The sequence below is a fragment of the Sinocyclocheilus anshuiensis genome, unplaced genomic scaffold (genome assembly GCF_001515605.1).
Source record: "Sinocyclocheilus anshuiensis isolate Anshui unplaced genomic scaffold, SAMN03320099.WGS_v1.1 scaffold1964, whole genome shotgun sequence".
NCBI classification, from domain to species: Eukaryota; Metazoa; Chordata; class Actinopteri; order Cypriniformes; family Cyprinidae; genus Sinocyclocheilus; species Sinocyclocheilus anshuiensis.
Window position 1 is genome coordinate 209,243 of NW_015555836.1, and position 13,555 is coordinate 222,797.

Genomic DNA, 13,555 nt, shown 5'->3' on the forward strand with positions numbered 1-13,555 from the left:
TCTGCAATTCTCCAGCTGTGGTCCTTGGAGAGTCTTTAGCCACACAAACTCTCCTCCTCACCATGCATTAGGACGATATTAGTCACACGTCCTCTTCCAGGCAGATTTGTAACATTTTCTGTTGATTGGAAATTCTAAATTATTGCCCTGATGGTGGAAACGGGAATTTTCTTAAAGTCACTTTATAATTTGTGAAGCTCAATTATCTTTTGATTCTAGAGGTGCCAATAATTGTGTCCAACGTGTATTTGAGAAAAACTTTAATTTCATAATGATATTTCCCCCCATTTTAAATTCTTATTATCCAATGAAAGGTTAGATTTTTGTGAATATTTTTAATAAAAGATTAAAATGATTAACAACGCAGATTAATTTTCACAGCCTTCTTTGATCATATTTACCAAGGGTGCCGATATTTTTGGCCATGACTGTATGTACATATTTGAATTTGTCCCTGTATTTGGTGAGTTGGGTTCATGTGTGTATGTTTGTATTGGGACTGATGTTTCTATCAGCCCCCGAAGAAGAGATATCAGCAGACTTACAAAAGACTGGCATAATTTGTTAAGAGTTTCCAGGACAAATTCTGCATAACATACAGATGTTAGTCAGTCCCCAGACATATACACACACACACACACTGTATATAAAACCTAATTCAAAATTATAATAAATACTATAGTATATAAACTAGATAAAAAAAGTGTTGCTATGAAGTTACTGGTAAGTATCATCATATTGCTAGCATGTTTCAAATAGATACCATACTAGTTGATAGTAATGCTGCAATTAATAGTTTGTGAATGTTTCAATCATGATATTTAAAGGATTTGGTGTGAACTGTTAAATAGTTTAATGTGCTAAAAAGTTGTTAAAGCTTGCAAATATGCACAGTAATACTTTGTGTTTTTTTAGTTGCATTGGATTTGTTGTGAATTGTGTGCCAAAAGAATCCGCAAAGGTTTATGAATATGTTATACTTCTGTGTCACATAGCCAGACTTGCCGTGAACAATCCTTGTATTGGCTGATAAAAATGTAAAGCTGTAGGGCAATTTCATACACATTCCCAAAATAACACATTCTTTAGTTTTTATCTACAGGTCATATCAAATAACTGATAGTAGCTAAACTGTTTGTCACTAAAACTTCACAGATACTGTAATTACTGGCAATTTCTATTTCACCCTCCAAGTCCAGTAATCCATGCTATTTCATTTCTACTACTGCCTATAACTTTAGAGCTGCCTCTACCGCGCACTCAAGTCACCATGGAGGCACTGTTTGAGGGTAATTATAGGATGTGGTTGTTATAGTAACAGATGTTACTATCTGTTACTACAGATGTCCGATCGCTACCATTTTGTTCATTTAAATGGGGAGTCATCTCAATTGTCATCTCAATTGATCTGTCCTAGGTCCTCTGCTATTTTCAATATACATGTTGCCCCTTGATAATATTATTCGAAAATACGGGATTAGTTTCCACTGTTATGCTGATGATACTCAACTATATATCTCAACAAGACCAGATGAAACTTCTAAATTATTTGTGAAAAGCGCTATACAAATAAACTTGAATTGAATTGAACTGAAGATGTTCCAACCAGGAATGCAGTATTGCTGGGTCCTGCAAGACCAGCAGACTCAGAGGAACTGGAATACATTTAACACCAGACGCTACTAGATTCAACTTTTGGCCCCATGGGGGAGCTGTTGGTCTTCATTAGACCAGAACTGTGGCGGCAGACTTACCGGCTGAAGAGGACACACAGGAATCCTCACAGCAGGGTAAAGAGGGGTGTCAGGGATCAAAGGGTGTGTGTGTGTGATGGCTTGACATATACTCAATACAAAGTTTGTGTGTGAGCGAGTAATGAGAAGATCTGTCCGTGAGAGTGTGTGGGATTTTCTTGTTTTTTTTTTGCAACCAGGGAATCAGTCTCGCCATATGGGGACACTCTATCTCTTCATAATGTTCATAAATTTGGACTACGAGTGATGATCATACAAACACTAAAGACACTGTACAGTGTTTGGACCGAACAGAGAACACATTAGAGATTCTGTGAGTGTGGTTGGATTTACTAGGCTTAAGTTTGGGGACAAATTTGTCCCCAGAAGTGAAGCAAATCCGTCAAAACGTTACTTTAGGGATAATAATAAATGAAATAACTCATGTTTTTAATCTAAAAATGCTAAAAGTTTTCATTAAGATGTAGGGTTAGGGGTTTATTTAGATAATAATAAAAAAAAAATATCCCCATTTAACTTCATAAATGTGTTTATGTATGTGTGTGTTAACTCACTTAAAGAAGGGCGTATCAATAACAGCAGGACAGAAATATTGGTTGATGTAGGTGGCAAGCAGACGCCGGTCCAAGTCGTCAGTCACATGTCCTCCATAGTTGATCCCAGCGATGAGGAACTTGAGAGCGTCCCAGGGGATTTCCTCATACTCATCCAAATAAAGACTCAGAAGATTCTCACTCACCTGAAAAACAAAGAGAAAGGAATAATTGCTGTAAACAATCAGTCTTCACAAACCCATAAAATCGCCAGAAATGCATATAGGTTAACAGAATAAGTCCATCTTAAGGTATATTTTTAAAACATGTTTTTTCAATAATAATATCATAGCCATAGGCAATAGCTATTAAATATGCAGCTTATAGGGTATAGAAAAGAATCCGCCCCCCTTTAAAATAATCACATTTTGTTGCTTTGCAGCCTGAAATGAAGACAGACACAGTTTTTGTTTTATCCAGCTGTAATGGGTGTAATCCATACACAGAAACTGATGAACTGATGTCTTTGCACTGTGTACTTTTTTTTTTTTTTTTTTTTACTTTTTGCACTTTTGTAAATTTATGGCCTGAATAAAGACTTTTGAAGATTTTTTTCTTGACGGACATTGTGTGCATGATTTCAGGCTTTTTACTACTACAGTATTGCAAAATAAAAAAAAGAGTATCTAATACCAATAATCATAATAAATTAAAATAAATAATTATTATTTGGGAAGAGGGTTGGCACATATTGCATTTTCAAATGCAAGATATAAGTGACCCTTGTGGAGTTTGTGTGGAAGCTATGAAATACAGGTGCATCTCAATAGAATGTCGTGGAAAAGTTAATTTATTTCAGTAATTCAACTCAAATTGTGAAACTCGTGTATTAAATAAATTCAATGCACACAGACTGAAGTAGTTTAAGTCTTTGGTTCTTTTAATTGTGATGATTTGGCTCACATGTAACACCTTGGAATGCACCTGTAAATATACTAATAAATGCATGAAATAATGTACTTTAAATGTATATGAAAACGCAATTTCTTACTCAAATTTTCACAATACACATGGGTCATACTTTGGAAACCACAGAAATCAGTATAAATATAGACAATTCACATCTTTGTCTCTCCTTCTCTACCTCAAAGTCAGAGTCATTGAAGCTGTAGACAATGTTCCAGCCGAGCTGTAGGAACTTCTTCCTCTCCAGGATGACGCTGTGGAAGAAGGAGAGTGAAGAGCAGCTTACCGTACAGCAGCAGCCACGAACAGCGCAAGAACTGAGACTCAGACACCCGCTGATAGAGACGCTTCATATTTCACTTCAACCCCTATAGAGACACACAATAACACAAACACACACACACACACACACACACATACACACACAAAGACCACTTTTATTACAACACACACCATTTCAAACATCTGACTATAGTGTGTGAAGTGTGTGTATGTGTATACCCTGGGAGGCTCAGTATGATGCCCGTCTGCAGGATAGCAATGGGGTATTCTGGGTGAGGGGAGGAGCTTAACCACAGTCGGAAATATGGATGACATTCTTGGACTTGTAAATCATCTACTAGCTTATCCAGCTCACACATCCAAGAGAGAGAGAGAGAGGTGACAATTAGCCAAGAACACCCAATGATCTGCCAAAGAGAAAGAGAGTTTGTTTAGTAGATTTGGTAAAAGTAAATTAGATTTGACATTTTCTGAAGAAAATGTGAGTTGTGTTTGCTGGTGCTAGGGCATTGTGTGTGGTTACCAGGGTTTTTTCATGTGATTGCTAAGTTGCTTTTAAAACATGGCTGTTTCTCAATTCCAAGAACACAAAGAATGGACTTGCGTTCTTGTGGAGATCAGTCTTGCCAGGCTACTTTTCAAAAACGTTTTGGACGCATGGCGGAGTATTTCTGTGCCAAATACACTCCTTTCGGGTTCGTGTAAGTTTCGGAAAGTTTTTTTCGAGCATGGCCCTTCATGACATCATGAAGTGCGGAATTACTTGTATGGGCACTTGTACCTGGAAGAGCGTGTGCACATCAACCAGAGCGAGAGCAAGAGCACGCTCATCAACATGCTTCATTACGGTACATTCACACGGGGCGCCAGCGCTTGATGGAGGGCGTTTCTGAAGCTTGGTGCTGACGCGACTGTCATAGTGACAACAGCCAATCACATTAGTTTTTTGGTGTTGCATGAACGCGATTGGCTAGCGTCTGCACCAGGGTATTTGCATAAGGCGATCTGATTGGCTGACGCCTGCATTGGCGCTTGAAAAGTTTTCAACTTCTGCCGCGAGCAACGGACCAACGCGACGCGATGGACCCACAATTCATTTCGGCAACACTTGACGTCACTCCATTCAAAGTAAATGAGAGGCGTTGACGCCGACTAAGGTTACGGAAGTCGTCGGCAGCACTGCACAGGACTTACTTGAGAAGAATGTCTCCAAAGAAGTGTGTTTTTGGTTGTGAGGGAAAGATAACCTTGTTCAGGTTCCCAAAGAACCCAGCGTTACGTAAACCGTGGATGCAGTTTGTTTTTCCGGGAAAGCAACAGAATTTTGTGAGTGTGATTGTTTGTTCCCGTCATTTCGGTGACAAATGTTTTACAAACAAGGCCCAGTTCGACCCCGGTCATGAGCTAGAACAACAGGCGGTAAGTAAAACTGCATCAAATTTATGTCTTGTAGGCAATGGGCACATAAGTGCTCACGACTCTTTAGCTCCGCCCATAGCACGCCTCAAAGAGCTCGGCTGTTTTCAGAGAGAAGCGTAAAGCTGAATTTGTCTTTTATAAATCTGATAAAACTAAAGACTCTTCGAAGATATGAAGGATGCAATACTACTATACAGGTACTCAAGATTAACATGAGATTGGCCGAAACTGTGTGTGTTATGTCTCGTTTAAACTAATGACTCTTATGAGCCAATTCTTTTTAGTGAATCAAACACGTTTTACTTTGGCTCATGGCACAAAAATCAGTGTAGTTACTGACTGATTGTTTATATCACATGCAGTTACACATCATGAGTTCTGTCACTGTAAACTTTGTGCAAACACACCTTTTGCAAGAATAGGATTTTTTTTTTTTTTTTGATATTCTCATCATTTGGTAAAGGAACTTATTTATCTTTTTTTTTATATATTTCTTCTTCGAAAGTACTGAAGGAATTGTTTGAACCATTAAGGAGCCAGAATTGTTCTGATTGTAAAATTCCTAACCCAAACCTAACCCTATATGCTAAAATTAGGTTCCCACAATGTACGCAAAACTTGACCCACACACACATGCAGACATATTACCAGGAAGTGGTGCTTTCTCTGGTTCTGGATTGGTGTACCAGAGGTGCCAGTCTCGAGGGTACTGCTCAAACGAGGCCATGAGTCCATGGAAATTAATCAGTTTATCCATTTCAACTATGTTGTCCCAGTTAGAGTCCGACAGCCAGCTAGAGCAGGGGTTTTCCATCTGTTTCTCCTTATCCAGAACCTAACACACACATACACACCACACAGAATGCTTTATGTAACATGAGGACTTTTTCATTTTTAAACAAGTCAAGACAATCCTTTCCCATAATCCACTTTCAGAACCAGTACACACACACACACACACAAACACACTCCCCCAGCTCTCACCAGTCCCCCCCGGAGAAAAAAAGCTGTATTCATCAGTGTTGAGCTTCCTGGACGTCCTCCAGGATCTTGGCGCAAATGTGGAAACTGAACAGGAGCTTGTGACACTCAAACAGTCCTCGACAGGTGTATCTGCAAACAGATCAAATACTCTGACATCACTCTGAAAGTCAGCTTAATAAATAATAGATTACATATTGAAATATATTTATTTATATACAGTTTTTTTAAACTATAATAATAATTCACAATATTACTGTTTTTATTGTATTTTAGATCAAATAAATGCAGCTATGGTGAGCTTAAGAGGCTTCTTTCAAAAATCTTACTGATTGGTAGTGTATACAGTACATGTAATTTTCACACAAATATTGAAATAGTTTTTTTTGTTTGTTTTTTGTTACAACTACAATAGTGACAAAAGTACAGTGAAAATACCCCAAAAACTGCACATTAACAAAGTAACACTTCTGTAAATATATGTGTATGAGTGTGTGAATTTGTGTAGACGGCGTTAGTGTGGTGTCTGTTGAGGTTGTTTATCCTCTCCTCCAGTATGTGGCTGCGGGGGCTGCTCTCTATACTCAGGTTGAACAGGTTGATGTAGGCATCCAAAGAGAACTGATACATGGGATCTATATAGCCCAGATCGTTCAGTACAAAGAACAGGATGGACGCCCTCTGGGCGCAGGGGCGGTAGGCCTGAACACACACAAACACACAAAGAGTGGGGTCTATAGCTTTATCTGCCTCTCTTGCTATCAATATCCTCATCTCAGCAGTCTTTTTGCTTTATTCAGAGGTGCAATCTTTAATCCAATCTGGCAACCCTTTCAGCACCCTCCCTCACACCATCTCTCTCTCCTTGACCTCCCCCTCATCCCTCTCTCTTTCTCTCTCACCTCTCTGGCGGTATCGATTTGGTTCTCGGTCAGTTCGCTGATCTCCAGTTGTTCTGCGACCTCTGTGGTCATGACTTTGGAGGTCTGCAGGGTGTTCACCAGCTGAACGTCATCCAGCAGGGAGCCGGACGCCTCATTCAGCAACCTGTACACACACACAAGCAAAATGGATGAGTGCAAAATGTGAGACTTGCTCGTATAAATACACTGTTGATTAGAATGACTGATGTGTTAGTGGCACTAGTATAAAGGTGTTAATGCAGAGCTGTGACATGTGCAAGTGTGTGTGCCGCCCACCGCAGGATCTCGTCCTCCAGCTCCTGCAGTTTCCTCTTGCCAGAGGCGATATTGATCACCAGAGAGTCCTTCTGTTCCTCCAGCTCAGGACGCTCCTTCCTCACCACGATCCCCAGCAGCTGGGCCTCCAGACCCTGACGCACACAGAGTTATGTTTCATCCTCAAAGACCTCTGTCATGGGAACAAGTTCATTAACATACGCACTGACCTGTTCTTTAACAGCAAAGTTGATGATGGTGGTTTTGGAAGAGATTTCAGGAGTGTAATGTGGATTGGACAGTTTGGTGGTCATGTAAAAATGGAATTCAGGACTGTATTCCACTTCTTTATCTCCCAGTCTTAACAAGAAACGCCCACCTGCAGAACACACAGAAGATGTATACAATTTTTCCTCATTCCTTGTGGGATTTAAACCTACAACCTTACCAGGTTTGACCTTGCCAAATTTTACTTTAAAAAAAAAAAACTTTTTTAGCTATTTTACTTCATTATTGCATCATGATTTGTATGATTTAAAGATATATTTCTAACAAAAATTAATTTTCATGTAAAACAAACTTTAAATTAATTTTGCATTATACCTGTAAATTACACTTCTATAACATCTAAAAATCTATTTAATGCTATTGACAGACACATATGTATAAATACAAAACTTGAACCTAAGCAATGCTATCAGCCAATGTTGAGTCGTGTGTTTGTTTGTGTGTGTATAGAGGGGACTGACCAACTCGTGTGAGGGACTTGTTGAGGATGGGGGACAATGAAGGATCTAGTTCCTCTTGGACGTTCTACAAAAGAACCGGGGAACCAAACTGCACTACATTCTCCAGGATCCGCAAAAAATTACCTTCAACCCCTGAGAGAGAGACAACATGAGACTAGAAGAGAACATGAAGGACACACAGAGGACAAGATAATGACATCAACTAAGAAGAAAAAAATTAAAGGTAGCAGAGAGGATAAATATGATTCAAAAGTGATAAATGGACATCGAAGAAAGAAAATGGGATGAGATAGAGACAGAGAAAACCTGGAGGAGGCAGAAAAGAGGCTTCGGCTCTGTCATTTTGTTATTGCTCGTAAATGTCAACGTTTAACTGTAGCGTGTGAACGGCACTCGTCGCTCCAGACACTCACCACTACAGATGAGAAAAGACCTGCAAAGAGGAGGAAAAGGTCATAGACAGAGAGAGAGACGAAGAACAGAGGCTGAAGCTGAACAGCAAATTATCCTGAGAGATGAAACGAAAGTATGTGTCCTTCTGAACACACCTGACAGCCTATTCGCCCATCCATCCATCTATCCTTCTGTGTGTGTCTGTCCGTCGATTCATCTATCCAACTATACATCACATCTATCTATCTATCTATCTATCTATCTATCTATCTATCTATCTGTCTATCTGTCTATCTGTCTGTCTGTCTGTCTGTCTAGCTATCGTTCAGCAAACAAAACCATCCCCGCCCTGGTGCAGAGACACAGAGAGCGAGTGTATTAATGTGCATCTTTGTTCAGAGGGAGTGATATATGGAAGGTGTATTCTGCTGAAGGAGAGCAGGTGAGGAGACGCTGCCTCAAATGGGAGGCAGTTTCTAACTCACAGGAGGATTGAGTTTAGAGTTCTTGTATTCTAAATAAGGGCTCTGAAAACGGCTCGTCTGTGGATTAGACGGTGACTCATGTGATGAGGCATCGTGACTCTGAGCAGGTAATGTTGGCACTGAATGTGGGTTATGTTTTTCTCCACGGAGAAATAGATCTAACACTGTCTAATAATCATGGCAGTCTCAGTTTCTGTCCTGCTCTGATGTCTGTATTCGTTACCAGGACGGTAAAAATAATGTACGGCAAAATAATGTAGTCTGTGTTCAGTACAAGGATTCTATGAACTCTATGTTTGTGTGTGTGAGATATTCACCCTTTTGGACTCCATGTTCTTGATCCACTTTAGCGCTTGTCCTTGAGGGTCCACCATTAGTGGCCATCTGTGGGGAGGGACAGGGAGAGAGAAACATTAGCTCTCACTGTAAATGCACGTCACATTATCCATAAATAGGCTATTTCCTAATAATCCATAATCTCAAAATGCCATTAATCTGTTTGGTGTGTGTGTATGTGTGTGCATGTATGTGTAAGGGAGGAAATTAGCTTTAGCTATAAATGAACAATCAGAGAAAAATGAGCTTACTATTATCTTTAGATAATTATTCTCCAATCACTAATTATTACTGCTCATTATTCATGAGATATCATCATTATTCTAATTAATGTTAAGGGATTGGCTCTCTGGGCCAGACCGGTTGCCACGGGTGACGATGACTCCATTCTCGGTGGAAAAGGCATCAGACAGGAGGCCTTGGATATTCCATTCGCGCACTGTCGTGGGTTTAGACAGGAACATTGCAAAGCTGAACCCCGGAGAACACGGCACCCCCAGTTCTCTCACCTAGAGATGAAAAGAGTAGCAGAGGATTTGGGCAAGGACATATGAATGAGAGGAAAGAGAAATGAAGTGTTAGAGCTTTCACCTGCATAATGCCATAATATTCTAACCTGTGAAGTGTGCAATACTATGCAATACTGAACCAGTATTCAGCACAAAATTACAGTAACTTACAGCAAGTGCTCTAGATGCATCGGATGTTAGTTGACATGTATCAATAAAAGCCATTAGCACCAAGTTTATACTGGGTGCTAAAGACGAGCTAAGACAAGAAGGACAGAATGACAGACAAAACAACAGACAAACAGAATGACATTCAAATCAATAGTCACTGAATGACAGAAAGACAGGCAGATAGACAGACTGACATCTAGAACAACAGAATGATAAAAAGAATGGCAGACAGAACAATAGACAGAATGACAGAAAGACAATGACAGACAGACAGACCGATAAGATAGAAAGGTAGATAGAACATCAGACAGACAGATTGGAGTTAGAATGACAGACAGGTAGATAGATAGATATATTGACAGACAGACAGACAGATAGATAGAGAGATAGATAGATAGATAGATAGATAGACAGACAGACAGACCAATAGATAGATAGAAAGGTAGATGGAACAGCAGACAGACAGATTGGAGTTAGAATGACAGACAGATAGAATTACAGGCAGACTGATAGATAGAAAGGTAGATAGAACAGCAGACAGACAGATTGGAGTTAGAATGAATGACACAGACAGACAGACAGACAGATAGATAGATAGATAGATAGAATTACAGGCAGACCGATAGATAGAAAGGTAGATAGAACAGCAGACAGACAGATTGGAGTTAGAATGACAGACAGACAGATAGATAGACAGACAGATTGGAGTTAGAATGACAGACAGACAGACAGACAGACAGACAGATAGATAGATAGATAGATAGATAGATAGATACAAACAGACAGATTGACAGATCGATACAATGACAGAAAGACTGAGAGACAAATAAATAAGAAAGAAAAAAGACAAGCAAAAAAAAAAAGATAGAATGACAGACGGAATGACAGACAGGTAGACAGAAACCTGTTTCATCCATATATTTGTGACCAGCTCATCTCTGTAGTTGGACAGGAAAGGGCCCATATAGGACAGGAAGGCAGCAGCCAGCAGGCAGTCTCCCGCCAGACAGGAGTCAGGAAATGTTCTTCTCCAGACCCTAAGCCATCACACACACTCACAATCACATCAGAGACCCCTGGCTGCATTTTCACATCCAAGTATAAAACATCAAGGTGACTGGAGAGTGACTTTGTGTGTGTTTGTGCGTACAGCAACTGTCTCCTCCCAGCGAACTCTCTCTCCTGCCAGTCCATACACCAGCTTGCCGGCCCGGTCCAGTTTGAGCTCCATGTCCTCAGATTTCCTCCGTAGCTCCTCTTTCTGGGCCATCTTTTCATCATATTGTCACTTCAGCTGATCCAGTTTCTCTCCTACCTATAGACATACACACAAGCTTTAGCACTATATCACTTGAATAACATTAACAAAGTCACACCCACACGCATGCACAAATATAGTGCAGGACAGACTGACACACGCTGACCTCTCTGAGTTTCCCCTGGGCCTCAGCTAGTGTGACCTGTTTCTCATCCAGCTGAGTCATTGCTCCATGCATCCTGGCTCTCTTTGGCTCAACCACCGTGTAGATACGGCCGTATACCTAATACATACATACACAAAGGTATGAGAACATTAAAAAAAAGTTTCAGTGTCAAGGCCCCTTTACACCAAGAATGATAACTTTAACAATATCTAAAAAATGGCTCAAACTCTAATGGTGCAGAATTCAGATTACAGAAATTTCAGATAAATTTTGCAGGCAAAAAAATGTCCATTGTCAATAGTATAGCAAGAAGTACAACTCAAACAATAGTCACTTTAAAACCAAGCAATCTTCTGTTGGCAAACATAGCAAATTTGCATGAAAAAACTTAAACCAAAGCAAAATCTGTGGGGAACTTTTTCACTCTCACACAAAACTCTTGATAGCACATATTTCTACTGAAATTAAGAAATGGTAGATGTGACCGCACCTTAGATGAACCCACTTTTTCAGGAAAGATATAGGAATTTCTGTAGGAGCGATTGTTTTACCAGCTGATGAACAATAAAAACATTGAAAGCCAATAAACATCCACCCTTCAGCATGAAACAGAAATTGCGATTGTCTTTTCTTCCGTTGTGACGCATATCTAAGAGAAACAGCTTCTTGAATGAACATTTTTGTTTGTTTGTTTGATTTTGTCTATTGGAAATTGATTGGATGGTCGTTGTTTACTAATTACTGCGATCTCATATAAGTGACAGGTTGCTGGAGAGGAGAATTTATTGCATTCATAATTCATAAATCAGTGCAGTCATTGCACTGATGCACACATCATCATAGACAAGATATCGTTGTGATAGGGAGGGGAAGTTAATGTGCACAGATAAATCATTTATAATAAACACTGAAATATTACATAAAAAAATGAAAGATCTACAATAAGAATTGTCCATTTTGATTTCATGGTGACTTTAAAGCACTTTGAATAAACCATTGGTGCTGATGGTAATATGTTTTTTTTCTTGGTGTTTTTTTCATAACAAGGGCAGCAGAACAGCATTTGGGTGTCGAAAGTGTTGTAATTGTGTAACTCATGATTGCTGTACCTCCATGGCCCTCACCCACATGCAGCGAGTGAGACCCGTCCAGTGATCTCAGGCTGGAAGTCGGGCTGCGTGCTGTACTGTCCAATGGTCTTCAGCACGCAGTCGGAGATGTTGCCCTTATCAAAATTCCCCAACTGCTTAATGAAGTTGGCCTCTCCTAAAACAAATGGCTTGAATTCAGCCTCATGCAAGCACATATTTAATTTTTTTGCTGCAATCTGTTCTGTGGTTATGTGCTTTCTACCACATTGTGCTGACCTTTTTAAATGTATCCTGGCATGCTAATGAATCACCCAACTCTTCCCTTTCTCTGTTTGGCTCATGTGATTTTGGTTATACAGTAGTCTGGTATGGATTTCATGCCTGAGCCAGTGCCTGAATCCATGTGTGACATCAGCGTGATGGAGTGATTTAATAAAGACCTGGAACTTTCTCTTTCTCGTACCCATTTGTCTCTTGGCCTCTGCCCAAGTTGGATCACATCCTCTGAGGATCATAACTGCCTGCATGACGGTTTCCACAAGAGCTGGAGGCCTGCCATAAGACTTGATATCCATCATATCTTTCTTATTCAGCGACTCCAGAGCCTGAAGACAGTCCAACAAGATTACCACAGTTTTTTCACGTGCTGATGAAAACATTATGTATCACATATTCAGATAGCTGTATTATATTGTACTGAAAGTAATAGTCGCATGCATTCAGAATGACCTTCATGGCTTCCTCTAGAGCATGAAGTGATTCATCTAGGTCTCTCTGAGTGTTCTCAGCCATGGCCTTACACTTGATTTCTTCTGCTTCTATTTTCTCACTGTGAGCACCCACCGCCTACACAGACACGCACATTAAGACACACACCAATCTTAGAAGGTTATAAATATTCCAAGAATGCACGCTACAAAAAAACAACACACAAATGCACACAGACACAGATCATCTTACCAAACACAAACATCAGCATGCAATAACAAAAAAAGAGGATTGCTGAGCAGTATGACGGTATATACCATCTGATGGCAGAAATGTGTCAACAGGTAAAGAATCTGCTGTACCATTTATAAAGCAGTACATCTAAGCATATTTCTGATTTATTATAAATATATATATATATATATTCTATATTATAATATATTAAAAGTCTTTGTGTTTAACTCTAATATTACAAAGTTAAACTGTTTGAAAATATTATCTTTTTGTTTGTGTCAAAAAAAGATGAATTCCTTTTAAGTCAAGTCAAGTCAAGTCACCTTTATTTATATAGCACTT

General features: G+C 39.6%; 1 pseudogene; it reads right to left on the minus strand.

Moving 5' to 3' along the window:
• LOC107675438 (dynein heavy chain 2, axonemal-like) overlaps window positions 1-11,026 on the minus strand; it is a 20,340-nt pseudogene extending 9,314 nt beyond the window's left edge.
• Between the last annotated feature and the right edge of the window lie 2,529 nt (window positions 11,027-13,555).